The sequence below is a fragment of the Ceratotherium simum genome, chromosome 13, assembly GCF_057802395.1.
Source record: "Ceratotherium simum simum isolate JZ-2026a chromosome 13, ASM5780239v1, whole genome shotgun sequence".
NCBI classification, from domain to species: Eukaryota; Metazoa; Chordata; class Mammalia; order Perissodactyla; family Rhinocerotidae; genus Ceratotherium; species Ceratotherium simum.
In genome coordinates, this window is record NC_141912.1 from 46634535 (window position 1) to 46661232 (window position 26698).

The window sequence follows — 26698 nt, forward strand, 5'->3', positions numbered from 1 at the left end:
ATTTTAGGCAAGTTAGTTTCACTCACTAGGCCTCAGTTTCCAGAGCTACAAATTGGGACTACTAAGAGATCCAAATGAGATCATCCTGGTCAAGAATTTAGCCCAGAGGCCGGGAGCTGTAATCAGCCAGGAAATGTTAGCATTTGCTATGACCACTGGCTTGCGCTTAACTTTATGGTCGGTTGCACGTTTAACTACTTACCTGTCCTCAGATAAGTGTTTACTTTCCAAGAAAGGCATATTTTGTGTTAGGCCCAGGGTTTGACATAACTTGGAGACCAAGAATAAGGACTTTCCTTGAGTTTCCTCAGCCCATACACTTAACTTTCTTTTTTTTTTTTTTTAAAGATTTTATTTATTTATTTTTCCCCCAGAGTCCCAGTAGATAGTTGTCTGTCATAGCTGCACATCCTTCTAGTTGCTGTATGTGGGACGCGGCCTCAGCATGGCCGGAGGAGCGGTGCGTTGGTGCGCACCCAGGATCTGAACCCGGGCTGCCGGCAGCGGAGCGTGCGCACTTAACCGCTAAGCCACGGGGCCGGCCCTTAACTTTCTTTTTTTTTTTTTTTTTTTTTTAATTTTTTGTTTATTGCAGTAACATTGGTTTATAACACTGTAAAAATTTCAGGTGTACATCATCGTACTTCTATTTCTGCATAGATTACATCATGTTCACCACCAAAATACTAATTACAACCCATCACCACACACATGTACGGAATTATCCCTTTCACCCTCCTCCCTCCCCCCTTCCCCTCTGGTAACCACCAATCCAATCTCTGTCCCTATGTGTTTGTTTATTGTTGTTATTATCTACTACTTAATGAAGGAAATCATATGGTATTTGACCTTCTCCCTCTGACTTATTTCACTTTGCATTATACCCTCAATGTCCATCCATGATGTCACAAATGGCTGGATTTCATCGTTTCTTATGGCTGAGTAGTATTCCTAATACAGGTTCCCTGCTTCAAGTTTTGCTTGCCATTCTCTTTCCTTTCAGCACCATTTTCCAACTTAGATAAAAATGCCATCAGTGTTTAACCAGAGGCTCCAGCGTACTTCACAGGAAGGTTCTCACCCCACCAGAGCCCCACCAACACCAGCCAAGCATCCTCCACCTTGGGAGGGCTGCCCGGTGCCTCTTTTCTGCTCTCCTGTCTGCACATGTGTTGTTATTTACAATGTTTGGCAAAGCAAACCCATTTATTGACATTTTTACATCTCCTCACATATGCTGAGCATTCTCTCTTCTTCCTGCAATGGCTGGCACCCAGCATGGCTCCTGATCCATGGTGCTGGCAAGACAAATGAAATGTAACACCACCAGCCTCTCCCCAGAGCTATTGCTGTTCTCTCTCATTCTCTCTCCCAATAGATGTCCCAGAGCTGTGCTTGCCTTTGATTACCACTTTCTCAACTGAGTGACTTCCTGAGACTCAGATTTTCATTGTCTCCTGCTGTGTTAAATCCAGAAGGTTTTGTGTTCTCATCCTCCTTTCCATATCATTCATTGATAGTGCAATTCACCAATTCATTCTTGATCTGAAAGTAAGTCACTGCCACTGCCCTATTTCAGGTCACTTTTTAAAATTCTTCCCTTCTTTTTATAACCTTTGGTTGAAGATGTTCATTCTCTCTCTCTCTCTCTCTCTCTCTCTCTTTCTTTCTCTCTCCCTCTTCCACTTAGTCTTTCCCTCTCTCCCTCCCTCCCTCTTTCAAGCTTACAATCACAATATCTGGTAGGTTCCTATAGGAGCAAATGCCAATTGGACTTCTGCATTGCAAACTAGAATATATCTCCTTCTTTCTAGAGGGAGCTGCCTGCCCTCACCCTGTTCAACCAAGGGCCCCAACTGAGAAGCCGACATAGGCTGGGCAGCTTTCCTCCACATTGTCAGAAAGTCACAATTCAGGATGATCCATAATTAGTCCCCTACTTCTGGTGCCATGTGTTGTTTACAAGACAGAGCTGACCCAGATTCTAGCTTAGAAAAAAACAAACTGAAACCTTTGTTCAAGTCCTTTCTGGCCTGCTGCAATTGGGACCAGTTATTCTGAGGGTCCAATTCGCCTCATCTCTCACTCTTCCAGCAACTGATCAGGGGCAAGGCTCATGGAGGATAGACCCTGTGTTGGTAGTAAGGTTTCTGGGGAAGACCTACAGAGGGTTTAGGGAGAGAGACTGAGCCAGTGGAGGAAGCAAGTAGGAGCAACTAAGTGAGTTTAATCACTTATATACATTTTAAGAACTGGTGGCAACCTTTCCTCTGCACTGTAAGGCCTCTACAATGCCTTACGCCCAAGACCGTGCTTGAAATATAGTGGGAGGCGGATGCATATCATCCTTCTACTTGTCCAAAAGAGCAGATGCAAACACTTGTAACTTGAATGAACAGAAATCATCGTGGTGGACACCATGATAATCAAATGGCGGCTTCACCACTGTAGCCTGCAGACTCCCGACAGGTACAAGTAGAACAGAATGAGGGGCCTGTCCAACATCCCAACACGACACGGGACATTCTCTACAGCAGAAGAGGAAACAAGGGCTCCTTCACCTTGCTGCTCTTCTAACCAATCCCAGCACCAATCCATATATTTAACTGGAAAAACAGCCAATAAAATTGAAGCTTCTTATTAAGATAACAAAGCTCAGTGTTCACCACTGGATTCCTAAAGCCTAATTCAGTGCCAGGAATGGGGCAATATGGAAGATGAGAAACACTATTTTAGGCTAGCCTGTCTTTTTGAGAGACTATTGCTATTTGTCTCTTTACGTAGTTACATAAGAGTTCTACCTTTCAGATGACAGTGTCTGTCACAAAGCAGATGCTCAAAAATGTTTGCTACATAAATCTAGACAATTCTCTTTTCCCTTCACTCCACCTGTTCACTTATTTTCTCATCTTCTCTATTTTCTACATTTCTTAAAATTGGGTTTTTTCCTTCTTCCAAACAGAACCTTAATAGTCTTTTCACTTATAATGTACAATTACCTCAGACACTAAATATGAGACATTAAAAGATGTAATAAATGTATGCTTCTTAAAAAATACTTGGGAAGATCATCATATGAGGGAAAAAGAAAGCAAGTCTAATTGACCATAAACACATGGTTTGCTCTTGGCTTAGACGTGGGAGGGTGAAGTCTGTCCACATCACACACAGTTCAGTCTTCGTTCCCTTCCCTCCTGGGGTTGTCACCCCTCTGTACCATTAGGCACAGATATCCTGCAGAGAATTCTACCAGTCTATTATAAAACCTGTGTAGCGTGATTGTAGTATAGGGCATTTATTATTTTATATAGGGATGTCAGGAACGTGTCTCTGAGAAAGAAGGAAGTGGGTGAGCCATGTAGATATGTGGGAGAAGGACTTGCCAGGTAGAGACTGGCAGGAAAAAAGATCTGACAGCAGGGGAGCTTGGTATGATTGAAAAACAGCAAGGGGCTCTCTGTGACTGAAGCATGCTGAGGAAGAGACAGTGGTAAGCAATGAGCTTAGAGGGAAAGCAGAGGCCGGGACAAGTAGCGCCTTATAGACTGTGGTGGGGACTCTGCTTTTTACTCTGAAATGGGAAGCCACTGGAGGATTTTGAATAGAGGAGTTTCATGAATTGACTTATGTTTTAAAATAATCTCTCTTGCCGCTATTTGGAGAATAGACCAAGAGAGCAAGAACCAAAGGAGGAGACCAATTAGAAAACTATTGGTAGTAATTCAGGCAGGAGATGATAGTGATGGAGACCAGAGAGGCAGAAGCCGAAATAATGAGAGGCAATAGGATTCCGGATATTTTTATGTACAAGCAGCATTTGCTGATGGACTGGATATGGAGTAGGGGAGGATTCAAGAATCACGCCATGGTTTTGGCCTGAGAAACTAGAAGCATGAAGCTGCCATTTACTAAGATGGAGAAGACTAGAGAGGGGCAGGTTTGGAGAGATAAAATCAAAAGTTCAGTTCAGGGCATGGTAAATTGAAGATTCCTATTATTCATCTAAGTGATGACCAGTTGGTGCTATGAGTCCAGAGTTCAGGGGAGAGGGAGATGTCACAGACGATACTTAAAGCCATGGGACTGGATGAGGTAGTTTAACAAGAGAAGAGGTCCAAGGTCTGAGCCCTGGAACACACCAACATTTCAGAGGAATAACAATGGTAGCATCTCATGGGTGTGCTGTAAGGGGTTGATGCGATAATATAGGTAAAGCACTTTAAATAGTACTGGGGACCTTCTTCAGCCATCAACAACCATGCACACACACCTCTTACCACCTGCTAGCCCCTACTTCCACCAGAGCCCACATCCCAGGTCCCAGGGACCTGGACCTGGTGGAATTCTTCTTTGCATTGCTCAGTAAGGAGGAGGGTGGGAAATCTTGTTCTCCCCGTGAAGGTTACAGATGAGAAAGCTCTCTTGCTTGTATTTCAACCTGAAACTCTGAACATTTTCCCATAGCAATATAGATAGTTTCTAAGATCTTTCAAACCAGAAATCCAGTATTTTATCTCAAGTACATCACGCATATAATAGCCTTTTGGGCTAGCCTGGGGACCTGGTCATAATTTATGACGTTTCTCTGAGAAAATACATTCCAGATTCCAAACAACTGAATAGAAACCTACATTTTAAAGGCAGCAGATTGCCTCCTTACATAAAAGCACATATATAAATTCTAAAGATGGATGTATCTGGACTTCCTTTAACAGTGACATTCTGTAATATATAGCTATATTTTAGGTACCCAACCAAGATTAACAAAAGTCCAGTGATAGTCCCTTTGTAGCTCCTGTGTTATCTTGTGACTCTTCCCATCTCACTCCCCAGTGCTCAGGCAGGCAACAAATAGTTTATTGAAAAATTTAACTCTAAGATAAATTCCTCATCACACTGTATGTCTCCATCACAGGTCTTATCTTGCTCTACTGTAATTGCTTAATTGTCTTCTTCCCAATTAACTCTACAAATGCTGAGCTGTGTCTATCTTGTTCACCTTGTATCTCTAGAGCTCAGCATAGGATCTGGCACCTAGTAGGGAATCACTAGAATTTCTTGAATGAATGGAGAAATCAAAACTCAACCTTGGCTCTAGCCCACTCCAAGACACATAAGTGTCCTTGAAACAAGAACGAACCCAGAGGATTGTTGCAAATGAGGTAAGCCCATCAATCTGAGAAGGAAGGTAGAGGAGCATTGGGACTCTTCTGAAGTAATAAGATATGGGGATTTGCACCCAGAGTAGAGCTACTTAAGGTGGCTTTGGAAGCCCAGAGAGAAGGAAAGCCTTCACAGGACTAGCCTGAGGGCTGCCTAAGAGTGCCAAGCTTAAGCTTCAAATCTCCAGTTTTCCAGATGATCACACTTTTTTGCTTAAATGATGGTGTGATTTCCCTGGGCTCCACAGCCCCGAACTCTTAGGAGTCATGTTTTAGGACAGTTTGATTAGTTGCATGTATGCATGCTGTCTGTTTCTATTAATCATGTTTAAATGTACTTAGACATTTACGTGTTCTCGTTAATTTGCCATACTAAAGCACAGTCATGCTCTCTTCTCTTTTCTCTTGTTGTGTACATTGTCTTATGTACACTGTTGGACTCTCCGTGATGATCAGTTAGGACCGTACTCTACAGCTTCTCAATGGCAAGGATTACATGACACACACAGACGCACACACACCCCTAACTCAATACCTCGCGTACAACACGCACGCAATAAATGTCAAGTGAACCGAATTTAACTGGCTGCCTGAGCTATTTCTTCCTTCTTTTTACTCTTTTTAACAATAAATTACAATTTATAAGTCACCAATAAATCTCAGAATTCTAACGGACTAAACTCTTCCACGTCATCACCAGGAGCTAAACATTAGTAACAGAATATAAAATGCATCAATGGCAGTGCTAGAACAGCATATGCTCAGCCAGTTTATGGCCGCAGTTGTATTTTCACAGGTGAAACCACATGTTGTTATCTAAAACTAACTTGGGATTTTTTAAACATGATAATTATCAGATCAATCACTGAAATATTTTTATACTAGATAATGAAAGACTGCTGATTACCATTCAGGTCTGAATAGTTTATTTAAAGTATCCATGGGGATTAAACTGTTTTCTTCTCTAATTTCATTCTTTAAGGGCACTCTTTACGTAACTTCTCATGAAAAGAATGAGGGTGAATTTATAAAACAGAGATAATATTGTAAGTCTTAAGTATTAAATATAAACTTATACAGTCCTCTTTTAAAATTATGTGTTGGGAATCTACTGTGTGCAAAATACTGTGATGCCTCTTAGATGCTTCAGAGTTGGACAGAAAGACCCACTCCTGAGCAGGTGGTGGAGGAGGCACCGTGAGGATGCAGGGACAGACAGGCCTGGGAAGGAGGGAGCAGTGAGGTGGGCATCAGAAGAGGTGCATAGGCGGTGCTCTGGGAATTCAAGGAGGAAGGGATCCAGCTGGAGGGGGGAATCAGGTTCAAGAGCAGGCAGCACTGGAGAGTAGATGGTGAAGAAGCAGCAGACATTTAGAGAAAGGGCAGAGGGGCAGGGAGAGGGGGAGAACATTCCAGGCTGAGGGAAAATCTTGAGCAAATGCATGGATGAGGGAGAGGTCAGGCAATATTTAGAAAACTACTTGAATCCAGGCTGACACAGGGGAGAGAGGCAGGGTGAGGCCATCTTGTTATGTACCTTTCAGAGATGTAAAATCTGCTTCTAGCTGACTGGTACAGGCCAAGGGTGAGGAGTGTTGAAGCAGCAGGGCACTATCATTGGAAATTAATTTAAACTAGATTCCCAGGCAGTTCAGCTAACAGTGAGAGGGTCATATGGCTGGGAGACCACCTACACAGCAATCAGCAGGGTTCTGAAAAAAGTAAGTGCTATGGACTGAAACGTGTTCCCACCAAATTCATACATTAAAGCCCTAAGCCCCAATTTGACTGTATTTGGAAATGGGGCCTTTAGGGATTAATTAAGGTTAAATGAAGTCTTAAGGGTGGAGCCCTAATCCAATAGGATTGTTGGCCTCATGAGAAGAGGAAGATTCTCCCTCTCCCTCTCGCCCTCCCTCTCGCCCTCCCTCTCTCTCTCCCTCTCTCCCTCCCTCTCCCTCTCCCTCTCCCTCTCCCTCTCCCTCTCCCTCTCCCTCTCCCTCTCCCTCTCCCTCTCCCTCTCCCTCTCCCTCTCTCTCTCTCTCTCTCGCCCCGTGCACGCACAAAGAGGTCCTGTGAGAACACAGGGAGAAGACAGCTGTCTACCAGCCAGGAAGAGAGTCTTCACCAGGAACCGAATCAGCTGGCACCTTGAGAATCAGCTGGCACCTTGAGAATCAGCTGGCACCTTGATCTTGGACTTCTCAGCCTCCAGAACTGTGAGAAATAAATTTCTGTTGTTTAAGCCACTCAGTCTATGGTATTTTGTTATGGCAGCCTGAGCTGACTAATCAGGAAGTGATGGTAGGTTTGAAAATTGAGAAAGGGGTGGTGATGGAAAAGGAGGAGAATCAGGAGAAAAACCTCCTCACAGAAGCAAAGGGAGTGGGTTTCAGGCAAGGAAGAATGGCCAATGGCATCCATGCTACGCGAGAGCTGGAAAGCTGGAGACTCAGAGATCACTTTGGTTTCCAGATTGCGGTTCTAGGACCTTCATAAGAGCAGTTACAAAAAGGAGGAGCGAAAGATGAAGCGAACAAGATTAAGGAGTGATTAGCTGGGAAAGAAGCAGAGGCAGCAGCAGGTGTACTTTTCTTTCAAGAAGTGATATGCCAAAGCCCCACCGCATCCTTAGGAGAAAGTCAAGGCTTACGTTTCTCTAAGTGAACATGTCTGTCTTATTGTTTTAATACTCAAAATTTTTTTTTTTGTAAAGCAGGGAGTTCTTTTAGGCACTGTTGAGGATTTCCAAGGATTTGTTGAGGTGTTTTGTGCTATTGTTCAATTTCTGACAAATACTAGATTAAAGTGACTTTCCTGTTTTTCCACATAAGAATCTCCCAGAAGCTTTGAAATGTTTCCTCTTGGTCCAGGGAAATATCTGAAAACCCTTTATTTCATTGAAATGGATGTTAAAGCAATTTTCAAAAAATCCTCAGAAATACCTGACAAGCATCGGTGTCATTTGGAGTTGAGTAACCTCAAAACCTGCCTGCGAACACAGTGTTGCTCTTGATTTTAGCATTTTTCCCCCTTGCACCTGAACTAAAGTTCTAAATACTTCTTTTAGCTCTGCTGCAGTCCATGTTCCAACAGGTAGAGGCCCCCACTTGACCAGGGAATGATCACGGCTTGGGCCCACATTTCATCCCTAGCACCTGGCACATGTCCTAGTGGGAGGTAATAACCACCTGTTAATACCTGGTCACCTGGAAATCAGATGGGACGTGAGGCCATTCTGCTCAGGACTGAGGACACTTTCTCAGGACCCTCTGGCTATTAGTTAAGGAGGGGAGAAACCCAGTAACAGCTGCATTTTACCCTCCACTACTCCTAGACTTGAGTAAGCACGGACAGGATGTCACAGAAGCATCTCTTTGCCATTTTCAAAATATACTCCTCTGAGCATGCTTCTGGTGGTTTAAAAGTCATGTTCTGCCGAGGCTGACTAATTTCTTGACAGTAAAGATGAGTGGCTTATTTTTAACTTCAGGCAGGCAGTGAATTGTTAAGTCCATTCGGGTTGTGTGGGGGTGCTTTTCTTTGCAAGGAGATGAGAGCACGTCGCCGGGGGACTAGCTGCTCCCCCACTTACGTCTCCAATGTCAATCCACTTGAAGGGAAGTTAAGGACGATTTCCAAGGCTTCACTTCTGTTCAAATAGATGGAACAACTATAATTCAGACATCTTTAGTTATTTCAACTTCAAATTTATTTTGCTATATCACTTCTCTCCCTCCCTCCCCTCCAGTTGGTTTCTGTAATTACGTGAAAACAGAGGAGCTGAAATGCTATATCCTCCAGCATCTGAGGATGACTATTTTTTCTGCTTGTGTGCAGAGCCAAATGGCTACTTGATTCTATGAACTAACACTGAAAGTCAGGAGTTATGTTTATTCATTCAACAAACAATTATTGAGGTTCTACCACATGCTTGATGAACAAAATAAAGCAAAATAAATAGCCAAAATAAAGAACTGTCATAGCTTTCAGAGTCAAATGGGGTTGTCATGAATCACCAAAACATGTCTTCTTTCTCTTTTATCTTTTCAGTGTTCATTTAACAGGTATTCTCATGAACTCCTTTTTAAAATTTGAAACCAAAGAGGAAACATGAAGATAGGCAAAATGACACCATTAAAGAATGAGGAGTAGATCACGGGAAAGCACTGGTGAGCGATGCTGAAAATAATAATGCCTTTCCTCTATCATCGTCTAAGCTATTATGCCATCTGACCCTCCACACAACCTTATGAGATCACAGGGCAGTTATTCTAATTCCCATTTTACAGAGTAGAAAACTGAGGCTCGGAGAGGTTAAATGACTTGTCCAAGGTCTCATAGCTAGAATACCAAAATCAGGACTAGAATGAAGATTCCCTGAATCTTGCTCTATCATTCTTTTCATCTCATCAGGCCAAAGTAATAAGAAAAAAAAACAATTTTTTTTTTTTACATTGGCATGCATGAAATAAAACAAATGACCCATAAAGATTATGAAACATTATTTTGATGATTAGGTAGAAAACAACCCAGTGAATATTACTAATAACATAATAAGAATATCAACAGTTATCTAATCAATCCAAAAATTCAATGATACATCACGAGGGATTCCTACACGCAATGCGCTCAGGCATGGTGGGCACAATGGGGAATCACAAAACATGGTATCAGCCATCATACATTATAAGCCTCCTGGAGGCGGAAGGTCCTTCAGTTCATGCTCCTTACTTATGTGTTGAGTGAGTGACCATTGCAGGCCTTTGTGCCACCAAAGGCATGAAAGTATTAAAGAGGAAGAAGGCCTTGGCTACAGTACTCAGTAGCATCTCTGCTTTCATAGAATCTTCCCCTTCCTGCTCTCCAACTCTGGACTTAATGATACAAGCACTCTATGGGTTCCTAATACTTTTTTTACTAAACATAGAAAGTCAAAATTGGCAAAGCTGGGGCAAAAAGTCTAAGCACCAGTTGATCCTTTTTGGGATAAAATTACTGGTGAGCTCTTTAAAGGTCAACTCATAAAAATGACAAAATTGAGTCAGTAACATTTTTGTATAATACATATAAAAGCTAGCACCAAATAGTGTTAAAACCACAGATGCTGGAGCACTACTAGCTTCGAATCCCAGCTGTGCCATTTATCAGCTGTGTGACCTTGGGCAAGTTATTTAAGCTTTGTGCCTCAGTTTCCTCACCTGTCAAATGTGGATGAAGACATTGTGATGATCAAATGTCACGTTATGGGTAAAAGTCTTAACACCTAGTACATAATAAGAGCTAGATAAGTGTTACCTATTAATACAAATATTATCTACTGAAAAGAGATTTGCCAGATAACACACTCAGAACCATGACAAAGTATAAAAATAAGGGAAAGCTAATGATTCCTACAAAATCGGTGCTATCCATTTTTCTCCATGGTTAGTTAAAGACTTGGCTGGGATTTAGGATCCATCCATCTTGCCATCCTTCAGATGGAAGTACCCTTGCAGAAGGTAGTATAGTTAAAAATAACCTTGGAGAAAGGAATGGCCACAGCTCCTACCATAGAATGGCTAACTCTAAACATATGGAAATGTTTGCTAAGCTTTTGGTTCAAGATCTTCCTAATGATGTCCTGAAAAGCTATTGAATACCTCTATTATTAGAGATGACAAAAGTAAAAATTTCCATAGCCCTTACCTAAGAATAACCCTGCATTTAAAGATGAACATTAAAGGATAATAATAGCCAGTAGTCATTCTCATTAATGAAACACGGGCTCTAAGGATGCTATAATAATCTGTCGCAGAAACTAGAATATAGGAAGGATGAAAGAGCTGGCAAGAACTTTGGTGACCATTTTGCCCAACTTCTTAATGATGTAAACTAGGAAACTGAAGCCAAAGTGGTTAAGAGAAGGCCCAATCTCTCGTGGGGAAATCACAGCCAGCCGAGAACAAAGCCCTGCTCCTCTGATTCCCCACTCTGCACCCTGCAGGTTCTCAGGGAGTAATGATAATGATTATAATGATAACAACAAACACTTCTTGGGCACTTTGATGTGTTAGACACTTTTCTATATATTTTGTTAAAATAGGGAAACTTTATTAAAATTTCAAATAAGAGGAGGACAGTGAATTGTACACAGAAAAAAAAAAATGCCCTCTCTTTTAAAGGTTACCCAAGGTTGGCACTGCTCTTATGCCAGTCTGTACTTCCCAGCTTCCTAGACCTCAGCCTATAAGCTGCACTGTATGCTCACATGCTATCAAATCATCCCTTCCTCTCTTTGCATCAGAACTCACTGTCATCTGTTCCAATGCTCCAAAATCTTACTAGGAATTTGTCAGAAATAACACTAAAGAGCTAAGGATAAATACACTGTCACATATTACCTCCTCTCTGAGTGTCTGCATTTAACAGGGCTTTCCTTTTCTTTACCCAAAGAGTAACTAACATAGTCATTTTGGACAGACTCAGAGACCTTTCAAATCAGAAGCCTTTTAAATCCCAATCCATTGTCATTATCTTCTCTGCTTTGTGGGGCCGGTACTACCTCCTAGCCCACATTCACAAATCTTTACGGTAGTTATGACACATGATTATAAACCACGGGTGATGTGCATACACATTGTCAGTTATCAGAAGCATGACAAAAAATGACAAAGAATCCAAAGGCACCTTGATTGACAGGGCCAATCAGAGGAGAACCACAGCAATGGAGAGTTTCACCCAAGGTCAGACCTTAACCTTCCCACACACCATTTACAGGTTGAAAGGAAATGTCAACGCCTCATCCCTAAAGAAAGACTTAGGCAGGCCAGACCCCTGGTGGGTGGAGAAGCATTTCTGGGGAGGAAAGTTTTCATTATGTAGTGCAGAGGAATTCAGTTTGCTCAGATTTGAAGAATGTACACACCACTTTTTTTTGGAAAAAAAAAATTATACTGCCTCCATCCCAGTTTTGACTTCAATGGTTTTTATTGTAGTGATACTTAAACATGTACAAACATAAAACTAAGTTCTTATGGTTTCAACTCCTTTAAAACCATCAACCTCCAACTAAATGTTCTAAAAAAAAATGCAAATGAAATTTAAAAAAAACAATCCAATTCAAATCAACAACACTGACTTAATACTCAGATGATCATCTTTTGCTAAAAGTAACCCTCCATTCTCATTATGACTCTGATACTGAAAACTGCAATGCAGGTGTTTTGGAGTTCAGAATGCTCCCCTCCACCCACCTTGTAGTAGGACCCTCCTCCCACATTTCTTCATTCACAGTAAAATTAAGCATTACTGGACCAGTGCTTCACACCATCATGCAGCCTTCACTTTAGGCAAATTACATAATAAGTCCACCAGTTCATTCCCATAAGCCCCACTGCAACTAAAGCAGTATTGGTACCAACTTGTTTGTAAATAAAAAACACAAATTCAGGCACCAAAATCACTTGGCAGTATTATTCATTATAAGGTGATCATCTGGGTGATCCAGAATATGCTAATATTATTTTAGATTACCACTGAAATAAAAAACCCACAAAATTTAAACGTTACCATATAGAAGTCCTAGCCCACTCTCCCACCAATGCCTCTACAAATCCCACTTTGACAAGGAGGCAAAGAGACCATTGGTGAGTCCTGGTTCCACCACTTATTACCTTAGGTCTTAGGTAAGACCTTAGGCAAGTTACTCAACTTCCCTGAGCCTCAGTCTCCTCATCTGAATAAAACAGGGATAAAAGGAGAACCTCAGGCTTGTTGAGAGGACCATGTGTGATAACATGAGGAAAGTGCTGAGCCCAACGTCTGGTGCTTAATAGGTGCTCAATAAACAATTATTGAGCAATTATTCCTGTTCAGATGCTTTACACCCGTGCTCCGCAAAAGAGAGAAGGATGCACTGTCTTACCAAAACAGAAGCGTCTCAAAATAATTTGAGTTTGTGACAGAAGTGGGAAGTTCAGACATTGCTACCAATCATATTTGTGCTTGGGTTTATAATAGAGATCTGGCACCAGATCATATGCTAAGAAGAGGCCTTTTGACACACAAAGTAAAAGTAGACAAATTTATCTTGTGGAGTTCCTTATTTTTATAGTCACAATTGGGTGAGGAAAACTAAGGTTTTAAAGACATCTGAAGGTGTTGAAATCTTCAATCTTGTGCTTCTGAATTACTTAGAATGGATACAATGATCAGTTCATTTTACCACTGACTAAGTGCCCACTATATGCAAACCATTGTGTAGCAGGGGTCACAACGATGAATGAGTAGACACCGGTCTTCACCCTCAGGGCACTTACTGTCCAGAGGAGGTATAGGTAAACAAGCAAGAAGTTTAAAGTTTACTGGACTCTAATTTCACTAAAGACAAAGACTATGTTCTATTGGTTTTTATACCCCAGTGGCTAGCACAACACCTGGGGCATAGGAGGGGTAAATGAATGAATGAATGAGTGAATGAAAGAATGAATATATGAGTGAATGAGATAGAGGTTAGACTATGTATGTGCCATAAATAGGGGTTCAAAAAAAAAGAGTGATGGCTCTTTTGAGGGCTCAGGGATTGAGGAAATCTGGAAAAGATGGAACTTGAAGGAAGACTAGTTAGGATAATGTCCAATTATAATTTTATACAGTTGCAATGGGCTCTAAATTAGTTCTCATTAGTAAAAGAGTTCTCAATCTAATTATTATTATGTCTAGCATTTCTATAACATTTTATATCTGTAAATTGTATGCAACTGCTTCTTAGTTTGTTATTTATTATAAGGACTTTTGATTTATCTATAAACAACTTTGTAGTTCATTATTTATTAGAATAGGAAGCTGAAGAAATAATATCTGATCTCTAGCAGCATATCTCAATTATTACTATTGGTCTCCTGGGGTTCTCTAATAAGTAGCCATAAAAAGTCAATTTGCAATTAGCAGGAGAAATGTATATATTTGGCAGCATTTACATTGACACGATTGACAATAAACAGGACTGACAGAAACTCTACAATGTAAGAAGAATGACCTCATCATGGTATTAGCAGATTGTCTTAAAAATAAACCACTACCAACCCTAAGATGAGAAAAGAGCTATAGGAATACTTTGTTTAAAAATGATTAGGATGCTATAAAGGCTGCATACAAATATCTCAATAGTAGAAACCTGAAAGCAAGAAGAGAGATGATTTTATTGATATTTTGGAAAATCCCTAAAAGGACTGGCCTGACCAGAAAAGAAATAACTAAAACTGAATAAAAAACATGTAGCAAAGACAACTATTATCTCAGAGATGACCTCTCACCAAACTAGATAATGAACCATTTCTACCAGATGTTCTTAGATCTAGAGGACCTCAAATGACTACTAGGTTTTTTCTTTAACATTTAAAAAAAATTTATCCTTTAGCTAAGTGTTTATATCCTATCATATGAACATCACTCTTCTTTGTGGCAGGAGGAAAAATATCTATACCTTTATTTTTTCTCCATTCTTTTGGAAGGAAGAAGTATTATTTTAGCTTTTCAAAGCCTTAGGATCACTGGGATGAGGGTGTCTGGGAATAAGAATGGGGACAGATTATAAAGGGAAAGTCCCTGAACAGAGTCAGAGGGAAGATTCTGCCATGGTCTGGAAACACTCCTCTGGAAATGGAATAATTCAAAGAGAGCTCCTGGTCGGTGTGGGGTGAAGCAGAAAGGGTGCTGTCGTGATCAGCTGGGAAATCCACCATGTCAGGCTCCCAGATATACCGGAAACAGCCCCCAAACACCAGCTAGGTAAAAGTCTCTAATCTTTTTTATACTTTGGATCTTCTTTCCTATAAGACATGCCCTTGAAATTTATACTGTCATAAAAACACCTAGGATTGGTTTTCACAAATATCCATTAGGTACTTCTAATTTTGTTCAGATAAAATAACCTTCTCATAGTGTCACACCTTGGCCTGAATTATAAGACAGTAGCCAGGTATGGTTGTGAGGATATGGTAATGCGTGAACTAAGAGGAAGAGGTTACATTAAGGGTGAGCATGGCGTATGCTTGGTCTTTCACAGCCAAGACAAAAGCATTTGTGATAAGTATAGCTTTACTTAAATATGAGATTTTAAAAGCATTTTTAAAGAATCGAACTAGAAGCCTCATGAGGAACCACTACATTTGGGAATTTCCACATGTGGAGACCCTAAAAGCCATTTCATGAATAATACAGGGTCATTCCCTACAGCACTTGCCCTTGTGGCCTCCCGGGAGCTGTGTAGGTTAAGAAAAAGAAGAAGAAAGGAGCAGAGCGCCACACAGGCAAACCATGCATCTGGAGTTTCCCACAGAGCCACTGTGGCCTGTCCCATGTCCCATGTCAGCTATTAATGATTTCACTCGCACATGACTGAGCCTATCTAGACCCATTCTAAATTTCTTAATGTCCTCAGTTTCCAGTTTAATGGTCTGAGCAGTTTTCACACAGCCTGAAGGAAGTGGTTATGGGCTTGAACCTAAGTAATTTGGATCTAGGGGAGCTGAGGGGAGATGTTCAGGTTTACCGTTTATCTCACCTCCACCTGGAGACAATCTTTCCAAATCAGTCTGCACACGTGTGGGGGCTGTGAAAACTTTCTTGACCTTCCAGAAGGATACTGGACTTCCCAGTGTGGTTGCAAGCCAGAACAAGAACGAGATGTCCTCTCCCAATCCGTGATATCTCAGGAGGCAGAAACCAAACCAAGGTCCAGGGTGAGAGCCAAGAATCCCCCCGGAGTCCCCGTGAGCTGTGGCGGGCGCTTAGACACAAGGTCAGAAGGTTTGCCTGGAAAATCTCACTGAGCAAATATTTCAATTCAGAGCTTCACCAAAATGTCATCTTGTCAAATTTTGAAGTTTAATGCTAAACAACAGCTGTGTGTGGAACAGAAATCACCAAGCGACAGAAAAATAAGAAAATAAAGGATACCAAATAAACACATTTATGATATGCCAGTTGCTGAATATTTTCCCTGACCAAAATTTAACCTTTTTATAAATAGTTGTTTTGTACATCATAAAAGATCAAATGAATATCATTAATGCCCACAGCAGGAAAAAATTAACATATTCATGAATTAGGATTTTGCTCTCACTTGTCTCGTCATGGCTGAGACTTTACTTTTGAGCAAATACAATTCTGTTTGAACTACCCTTAATTTATCTGAATTCACCATCCTCTATCTCAAAATTCATATGACAATACCTGTAATCAAATAAATAACTTCTTTCTGGATAAATTATTAAACCTCAAAAGAAAAGTATAAATTGGACTTTGATTTGCCCTGGCCAGACCCCCATTACTGGGCTTTTATCTTTAATGGTTGCAGAAGTCAAAATAAAAAATAAATTATATTAATTTAGCCTGTATTTCAGGTAACTGTATGGGGAAAAATAATTCAAATTGGCTTTTACCTCAATAAATTTGTCAATATAATCAATATAGTTGACGGTAGCCCAATAGTGAATGCAGAGACGTGTTTTGAAAGACTAATTTGATTAGTCATCAAATTAAAATTCTAGGATAACGATCATTTACATGATTTTTAAGAAGATTCCAATTGATTATCCTAGTTACTTATTCACAGTGGTTTACTCTGCATTGTATGTCATTTCATGGAAGGTGAAAAAAGTCATACCTGTCTGAGCTTGCCCAAAACCAGCCAAAATCAGTTAAAGCAACAACAGAACTAATGCAAATAAGCATGCAGACTTGCTGCTAATATTTCTCAGGATTTGAAAGGCAAACTGATTCAGTTCTTATTTGAGCAGAGGTTGCTTCATTTTATTTAGTTTAAGTCAGACCAATGACGGCTGTCAGTGGTCAGGCCCCACCTGGATCCATATGCATGGCCCCTGATAACAGAACCACCAGGAGAGAAGCGGATCCACTACAGTCAACTCTCCTACAAACACTCACGGATGTTAAATCTAGAGATCCCCACCCACCCATCCTCAGCTCCCACAAAGAAAGCCCAACCTCCTTGAAGCAATTGTTAAGCAGGAACATTTCCAGAGTAAGGGTTATCTCTGGAAAGCACTAATACCAGCCACCTCTTATCTTCACCAAAAAGAGTGCTTACAATAAGCAGGGCGGTGGAGGTGAGACCTGCATTCTTATGCATTGCTTGTGGGAATGTTAATTAATACAACCTCCTGGAAAAACAATGAAAAGCAATGTCAAAATATAGAGAAAGCCTTACGAAGGTCCATCTATTGGAGCCAATAATTCGACTTCTAACCATCTATCCTAAGAAAACGATCCAAAACAGAAAAAAATTGTGATCAAAGATGTTCACCAAAGTATTATTTATGTTTTGATAATTGGGAACCATTTCAATGTCCAACAATAGGAGAGAAGGTAAATGAATTTGGTAAAACCATATATGGGAATGCTGTGTGGCTACTGAAAACAATGTTCATAAAGATTGTTGATTTTACATGAAAAGTTATTTAAACGTTTGGTGAAGTGCACAGGATGCAAAATTCTATACACAGTATGATCCCAATTCTACAAAAATATGCATATAAAAAAGACTGAAAGGAAATACACCAAAATGTTAATAGTAATGATCGTTTGCTCATGGTACTACACAAAATTTTAATTTTCTCTTTTTATACTACTCTGTGTTTTCCAGAAATTTTATAGAAAGCACATATGTCCAAGAAAAAGAAACCATTAAAAAAATCAGGGCAGTGGGGCCGGCCCGCTAGCATAGCGGTTAAGTGCGGATGCTCTGCTTTGGCGCCTGGGGTTCCGATCCTGGGGGCGCACCAACGCACCACTTGTCAAGCCATGCTGTAGCGGAGTCCCGTGTAAAGTAGAGGAAGACAGGCACGGATGTTAGCCCAGGGCCAATCTTGCTCAGCAAAAAGAGGAGAGTTGGCGACAGATGTTAGCTCAGGGCTAATCTTCCTCACAAAAAAAAAAAAAAATCAGGGCGAGGGTTCCTAGTTTTTCTGATGAGAGGACAAACCTCAGCAGACACTGGGAACTATTTCTAGCCTTCTTGAGCAGATTCCACGTCCCACCTGTTGCTCAGGGTTGATGTAAACCCTGGGGATGACGTCTTCTTGCACTCCACATCACGCGGAAGCCCTCCTCGACCTCAGCTTTGACTTTCAGCCTTCTCTGTTTATACTGAAACACCCCTCTGTTACCTCTTCTCTGCAAACCATGCTCTCCACCCCCGTCACCAGCAGGACCCAGTTCCATGCCGTGGTCAGCCTCCTCCTGGCCCAGCCTGGTTGAGTCTTAGTACTGACAACAAGTAAGTTACCCTTGAAAGAAACAGGCATCATAAAACAAACTACAAAAAAAAACAAGGCAAGGAAATACAGTCTTCTTAATGCATTCTATAAAAGCATTTTATATACAATGGACCGCTCGCCCCTCACAGACCTGGTGCTACGCCAGGCCCAACTCTAACTGATCTCTTGGGAGGTCCCTACTGTGACAATCATCCCTAACATCTGTGCAGCGCATTCCATTTTTCAGTGCACATTCACAGACTCATAGAATTTCACCCTCATGACTCTGTATGGTGGGGAGATCAAGCATTATTTTCCTAATTGTACAAATAAGAAAATGGCAACTCAGAGACCCAGCACTAAGTGGCTTATTCCCCTAGATCCTCGGGGCGTGGTCGTCTGTAAATAGTGATGATAATACCCATGTGGTGGAGTTGTTGTAAGGATTAAATGAGATAACGTATGCAGCGTGCTGAGCTCGGTGTCTGGAACAGGGGCAGCATTCAACGAATGCCAGCTCCTGTGACAGTGAAGTCACTGGGAAGCTCAAGGTTACATAGCCGGGAAGTGACGGCGCCAGGATGGGAATCCAGGCCTTTTCATGCCAAGTCCACACTTTTTATTCTTTATTCCCAACACTGTAAGAGGAGGATTAAGGCATGGCCTATGCCCTCAATGAACTTATAATATTTTGTAGCAGGCATATCTCAGTCACATGAAACAACAAAGCATTTATTCCCACACAGAGCTAAGGCAATGGTAATAAAAACTAGGATACAGCTTTCAAATTATACAATGCTTTTGTCCAACAGCTACAGTATCTTCATATGTACACATTCCAAGCTTAGGAACCCCATCTTTCATCCCTGTTTCAAATTGAGTTGATACAGGAAAATCAGATATGAAAATAAGTCCCTTTCCATCCTGACTGTAGAAAATATTTTCTCTGGGCATTCTGAACTGCAGGAAGTTTGAGCTATCTTGGGAAACTTTTCTTTAACTTCTAGAAAGTACCATTCAGAATCACGCACTTTTTTTTTAAGGAACTTAAAAACAGCTTCAGTTGACTTTAAGGCTGCCTCTGTCTTTAAAAAAAATCTTCAACTTCATTAATTAATTTAACCTACAACATATGGCACCTGGCAGTTGGTAACACAAGAGAAAAGACAGACACAAGGGCAGTGCACACTTTACAGGCAAAGGCAGACAGTTCTTCATGAAGACAGAAGCACAGTGTGCACACAGGCACACAGAGTGGGAAGTCATTCATCTCCTACATATCCGATAACCATAATGATGGAATCCAGGATCACCAACCCTAGGCAATACTATTTCTTTACAGCAATCTTGGCCTATTTATAAGCTGACAAAAGAAGAGTTTAAAACTTTGGGCTGTGGAATATTGGAGCTTCTCTATATTCAAGAAGGTACTTTATTAATGAATACTTGAGATTTATTTATTTATTTAAGGTGCTGTGTGTTTTCGTATGCCTAATATACACTACTTTCTAAGACAGACAGATAAATGATGCTTACTGAGGAGGTGGCCCCTAGAAAAACTATGAAGTAGGAGAAATTTTTCTTCAGAAACATTCTACCTCCCTTTTCTATATGGCTGTTACCCTGGGGGTGAGGGGTGAGGACCCCCACTTACTGAGCACCTTCAACGAGGCAGACTCGTGTGGAGTGCCTGCTTTACATTATCTGTTTCACTCTTACAACACCCATATTAATCACCCCATTTATTCAGAGATGAGGAAACTAAATCTCATAGATTTAAGTGACAAGTCTGAAATAAACTGATCGGTGACTATGGAGATTCCTCCACTTTAGTGCTCATCCGGGTTTCCCCTCCCTGATCTGGGCTCCCCCAACATCAGGCACCCCTATTAGCATCTGCCCTACCGACTAGTCCACATCAAGCTGTTGAGGGCAGGCCACCATCTGAGTTAATCCTCTTAGAAGTATGCCTATTCTAAAAGTGACCAGGCAGCCATGATTTTAACCCAAATCAATGACTCTAGTAGCAAAATTTAAGACAGGATGGCAGGACTTCAGAATGCCAAGACTCTTTAGAGCTTATCTAGTCAATCTCTTCTCCCATTAATATACATATTTAAAATAACAAAAGCCTGAGAGGGGATGTGACTTTGCAGAGGTCACACAAGTCAGGTTTATAGCCAGGAGGAGGGCCCAGGACTCCGGACTCGGTCCTGTTCTCTTTCACAGCATCAGCCACAAATATTCAAACACAGTAAAAAAAAACACTCCAGGCTAAACAGGAATTATTTCAATGTTATTAATTCCCACTGGCGATTTGGAGTGCTGGTCAGACTGTCTGAACTTGAACCCTGGGTGCACCTCTTACTGATTGTATGGCCTAGATAAGATTCCCTCTCTTCCCCTTGGGTTTCTTCTCAATTTTATGAGAATAACAATGGCTTCTGCCTCATAAGGTTATCGTGAGGATCAAATGTGATAATCTACATAGAGCTCTAACTTCTTTGTGCTTGGCATACAGTAAGCACTGAATAAATGTTAGATATTATTATCATTAAAATTATTTTTACCATTATTACTACTCCTAGTTCAGATAATTGACAGTTAATAGTTTCACTTTGGGGCAAGAAGGTAGAAACAACTTCCTGGTATCAAATTCTCTCCCTCTTCTCCAAAGACTGCCCTCATCAGTCTCAGGAATGAAGGTAAGACGAGCAGACGTTAGCACCAGAAATGCGGAAATTACCTTTGAAAATAAAAGTGCCTACTGAGCATTTTCATTTGACGTGCTAAGTCAAAATTCCCCATCTTTCTCAAACCTACTGTTTCTCATTTACTTTCTTTTTTCCCCAGTTTTATAGAGATCTAATTAATATATAACATTTTATTAGTTTTATGACATACAACATAATGATTTGGTATATGTATATATGATTACCACAGTAAGTTTAGTTAACATCAATCACCTCACGTAGTTACAAATTTTTTTCTTGTGATAAGAACTTTTAAGATCTATTGTCTTAACAGCTTTCAAATCTACAATACAGTATTGGTTTTTTTTGTTTAGTTTTGTTTTTTTATTTTTTTCCCCCAAAGCCCCAGTAGATAGTTGTATGTCATAGCTGCACATCCTTCTAGTTGCTGCATGTGGGACGCGGCCTCAGCATGGCTGGACAAGTGGTACGTCAGTGCGTGCCCGGGATCCGAACCCGGGCCACCAGCAGCGGAGCATGCGCACTTAACCGCTAAGCCACGGGGCCGGCCCAACAATACAGTATTGCTAACTATAGTCACCAAGCTGTACATTACAGCCCCAGAGCTTATTTATCTTATCATTGAAAATTTGCACCTTTTGACCCCCTTCATCTATTTTGCCCACTCCCCATTCTCCCACCTCTGGCAACCACCAATCTACTCTCTGTACCTGAGTTCAGTTTTTTAGAGCCTACATATAAGTGAGATCATACAGTATTTGTCTTTCTCTGACTTATTTCACTTAACATAATGCCCTCAAGGTCTATTCATGTTGTCGCAAACGGCAGGATTCCCTTCTTTTTATGGCTGAATAGTATTCCATTGTATATATATATGGCACATCTTCTTTATCCATTCATCCATTGACAGACATTTAGGTTGTTTCCATGTCTTCCTGCCTATTACAAATAATGCTGCAATGAACATGGGGGTGCAGATATCTTTTTGAGATAGTGATTTGGTTTCTTTCAGATAAATACCCAGAAGTGGAATTGCTGGATCATATGGTAGTTCTACTTTTAATTTTTTGAGGCACCTCCATACTGTTTTCCATAGTGGCTGCACCAATTTACATTCCCACCAACAGTGCAGAAGGGTTCCCTCTTCTCCACATCCTTGCCAACACTTCCTATCTCTTGGGGGTTTTTTGATAATAGCCATTCTAACAGGTGTGAGGTGATATCTCATTGTGGTTTTGATTTGCATTTCCCTGATGATTAGTGACATTGAGCACCTTTTCATGTACCTGTTAGGCCAGACATGTCTTCTTTGGAAAAATGTCTATTCAGTTCCTCTGCCCATTTTTTAATTGGGTTGTTTGGGTTTTTTTTGCGATTGAGTTGTATGAGTTCTTTATATATTTTGGATATTAACCCTTATCAGATATAAGATTTGCAAATATTTTCTCCCACTCCATGGGTTGTCTTTTCATTTTGTTAGTGGTTTCCTTTGCTGTGCAGAAGCTTTTAACTGTGGTATAGTGCCATTTGTTTATTTTTGCTTTTGTTGCCTTTGCTTTGTCAGTAAATCAAAAAAATAATTGCCAATGCCAAGACCAATGTCAAGGAGCTTACCCCCTATATTTTCTTCTAGGAATTTTATGGTTTCAGTTCTTACATTCAAGTCTTTACTCTATTTCGAGTTGATTTTTGTGTATGCTGTATGATAGTGGTCCAGTTTCATTCCTTTGCATACAAATGTGCAGTTTTCCCAGCACCATTTATTCAAGAGACTATCCTTTACCCATTGTATACTTTTGGCTCCCTTGCTGTAAATTAATTCACAATATATGCATGGGTTTATTTCTGGGCTCTCTATTCTGTTCCATTGATCTGTGTGTCTGCTTTTATGCCAGTACCATACTGTTTTGACTACTATAACTTTGTAATATAGTTTGAAATCAGGAAATGTGATGCTTCTGGCTTTGTTGTTCTTTTCTGAGATTGCTTTGGCTATCGGAAGTCTTTTGTGGGTCCATACAAATTTTAGGATTGTTTTTCTATTTCTGTGAAAAACACCTGTGGAATTTTGGTAGAAATTGCACTGAATCTGTAGACTGCTTTGGGTAGTATGGATATTTTAACAATCTTAATTCTTTCAATCCATGAACACAGAATATCTTTCCATTTATTTATGTCTTCTTCAGTTTCTTTTATCAATGTCTTATGGTTTTCAGTGTACAAGTCTTTCACTTCCTAGGTTAATTTATTCCTAGTCATTTTATTCTTTTTGATGCAATTGCAAATGGGATTGTTTTCTTAATTCCTCTTTCTGATAGTTCATTATTAGTGTATAGAAATGCAACTGATTTTTGTATTTTGATTTTGTATCTTGCATCTTTACTGAATTCATTTGTTAGATCTAACAGTTTTTTGGTGGAGTCTTTAGGGTTTTCTATATATAATATCATGTCATCTGCAAATAGAGACAGTTTTACTTCTTCCCTTCTGATTTGGATGCCCTTTATTTTTTTTTCTTGCCTAATTGCTCTGGCTAGAAATTCCAGTACTATGTTGCATAAAGGTGGCACATGTGGGCATCCTTGTCTTGTTCCTGATCTTAGAGGAAAAGTTTTCAATTAAAATTCCCCATCTTTCTCAAACCTATTCTTCCTCATTTTCTTCCTAACTCAGTTAAAAGCCTGACCACCTATCTAGACATCTAATCTTCTTCCACACCACCACCCACTTGATGACCTAGTACAACTGATTCTCCCTCTGAAATAGCTCTCTGTAGCTCTCTCTTCTCTTTCCCCATTCTACCTGGTTCAGGCACAATTAATTTCATTTATTTTTTTGCCTGGACCACTCCAGTGGTCTAAAATCTGAGCTCATTCCTCTTTGCAACCCCACCCGCTCACCACCTCCAAAGTCACCTTTGCAAAATACAAATTACATCAAATCATTTCTCCCATAAAGGCTGCATGGTTTTTCCTTCTCAATAGGGTATATTCACAACCCAGGCTCACTGAACTCCCCCCACTTAACTCTTCTGTCACCACCTCAATTCAGAACACCTAGATGTTCTTTGAACGTGACCTTTCCTTCAACGTGGAATGCCTAGCCCCTTCTATACAGAACTCCTACCACCTACTGGGATCCAGTCCAAATGTGAACTTCTCTGAAACTTCTTCCAGATTCTCTCCACCCTTGCTTCCTGGGATCCCACTGAACTTCTTTCCATTTCCCTTAAACACTCACAATGCTGATCATTATCACTTATTTTCTTGTCCTTCTTTTCTGTTAGATTGATTTTTGAAAGGCATGAGCCTCATTCTTTTAGCCTCTGGCATGGGACCTACAGAGCACACAGGAGACGCTTAACAAATAACTGTTCAATAAACTGAGTGGATGGTACAGAAAGTAAAAGTGATGGAAAAATGAGATGTCAGTGACTATCAAAGTTGGTCTCAATAATGCCCGTTTCTGCTATATATGACTAGCTGCAAACAATTATGCAAGTGTTTTTTAAAAGAGTGTGACGCCTACTTGCAAGTGACAAAGCTCTCAAGTTCCCACATAGGCCTGTTAACATGTTCATCACTGGAGAGAGAGTCACACCCACCCAGATTTATTGGGCTCTGTAGTACCTGCACTCACAAGGCGTTCTGAAAGCTGTCAGAATCCTGTAGCTTTAGTTGAGGACACTTTTCCCTCACAAAATTCTATGGACTGGGCTCCGCTAGTAGGCGCTCAATAAATGCTGATTTGATTTGCAGAGGATTTGAAAACAAAGCTCACCTCACATCTTAGACTAATTCAACTCAGTGACTGATCGTACTCAAGATAATAGCTCTAAGGCTGAAGAAAATCAATGAGTAGACTGAAAAGCAGCCAAATGTTCACTCCCCTGCCTTGTTCCACAGTCAATGCTGATCTGCTTCTTGATCCTTTCCAGCTTCTGGGCTTTTCCAATTTCACTGTGCCCCTACAATGGAGGGGGCCAGTTAGCAAGTGTTGCCCTGTGCCTGTGATACATGTGTCCCGTGTTTTGAAGTTGATGTAATACGTGTGAAAGTTGAGTTGCCTTATTAAAAATGTCCTACTTTCCCTAAAGCCTCCCCTCTGTATGACAGGTTAAGTGGGATTCTGACTGAACGAGGAAGTGTGGGCTGGAATGCTCTAGCATCCTTTCATCTCCAATTGTGGGACTGTATGTTAAAGGGAACCCAGAAACTTTTGTATTTACTAAAATTACACTAAAATAACCTTTGGCAGCAGACTCATTAGACGTCCATTGAACACTTCTATCCCGATGTAGGAAATACGAAAGATTCAAAGCATGCACTCTGCTATATTTCATTTTGGAAGAAAAAGACAGCAGTGCCTTGGAGAATAAATCATTAACTAAAAGTCAAACCGAGACACCCTGGAAACCAGCGAGACTGGGAGGCAGCGGAGGGATCAGGCGGCTGAGATTTGCCTGTTCCCTCTGGTGACTTCTAGAGCGAAGCATCCCACAGGCAGGACGATCTCGGCACACTGCGCTCCCTTCTATTTCACTTTTCAAACTTGAAGTTATTTTTAGATGACCCAAGCCTGTTAATCCCAGGCAGGACAATTCCCAGCCCGCCGCGCTTCAGAGCACCTTCCCTCTGCCCAGCACTTTCCTTTAAGCACCGGGAAAGGAGTCTCTCCTTTTTCTCCTTTGCTCTCTGCGTCCAGTCCACCTCCCCTGACCCCTTCTGCAAACCTCAGTCCCGGGGACCACAGGCGTCTTTCTCACTCCTCCACTTATGCACCTGCTGCTGCCAGAGGGAAGGCGAACCCTGGGGCCACTAAGAATGGGGAAGGGGCTCCTTGAGATCCGCTCCTTCTAGAATGGGGTCAAGGGAGACCTCTGTCCCCACGGCCGCCTCGGGCCACTGGATCAAGAAACCACCTCCCGCCGGCCGCCGCCCCCTGCCCACCCCCTAACCCGGCCGCGCTTGCCCGCCCCCTGCCGCGGTTCCCCGGCACGACCAGGGCGCCGCGCGCAGCCCCGGCAGGACCAGGACCGGGTGCCGGGACGAGCGGGCCGGCGCGGTTACATAACCGACCTGCTGGGCGTCCGCGATGCGCCGGCAGAGGCAGAGGCGGCGGCTCGGGCGGTCCGCGGGGGCCGGCGACTGCGGCCGCAGCTGCCTGCTCACCTGGCCGCCCGTGCGAGCGCGCGTGGGGCGGGCGCGGTGCCCGCGGGCCTGGGTGTGGGGCCGTGCGCGGCCGCCCCGCCTCCCGCTCTCCGGCTCCGTCGGTCCGCGGGTCTCTGCCTCCTGCCCGCTCCTCCCCGCCACCTCCGCCGCCGTCACCCGGGACAAAGCGGCTCCGGGGAGGGGCCGAGCCGGCGGCTCTCGCAGGAGCCAGCGGAGATGGGCGCGCCCCCAGCTTCGACTCATCGGGCCAACCTCCAATCAGACCCCGGGAAACCGAAAGCCCCTGCCTGGCCTGCTCTCCTCTCCTCCCCTCTGACCCCGCGCCCTTCTCGGTCCCCCACCCACCCTACCCCCCGGGCTCCCACCCTGCCCTCAGCCCCACGCGCCCT

General features: G+C 41.9%; 1 protein-coding gene across 2 annotated transcripts in view; it reads right to left on the reverse strand.

Annotated features, from left to right (window-relative positions):
* The window catches only part of RCAN2 (regulator of calcineurin 2), a 247649-nt gene extending 221197 nt beyond the window's left edge, over positions 1–26452 (reverse strand). Inside the window, exon 1 of one of the 2 annotated variants that reach the window (XM_087438682.1) lies at positions 26310–26452. The gene's annotated coding sequence lies outside the window, so the exon portion shown is untranslated. Of the gene's footprint in view, positions 1–26216 lie in introns of both variants that reach the window. The other variant, XM_004424055.3, reaches the window with a different exon arrangement.
* Between the last annotated feature and the right edge of the window lie 246 nt (positions 26453–26698).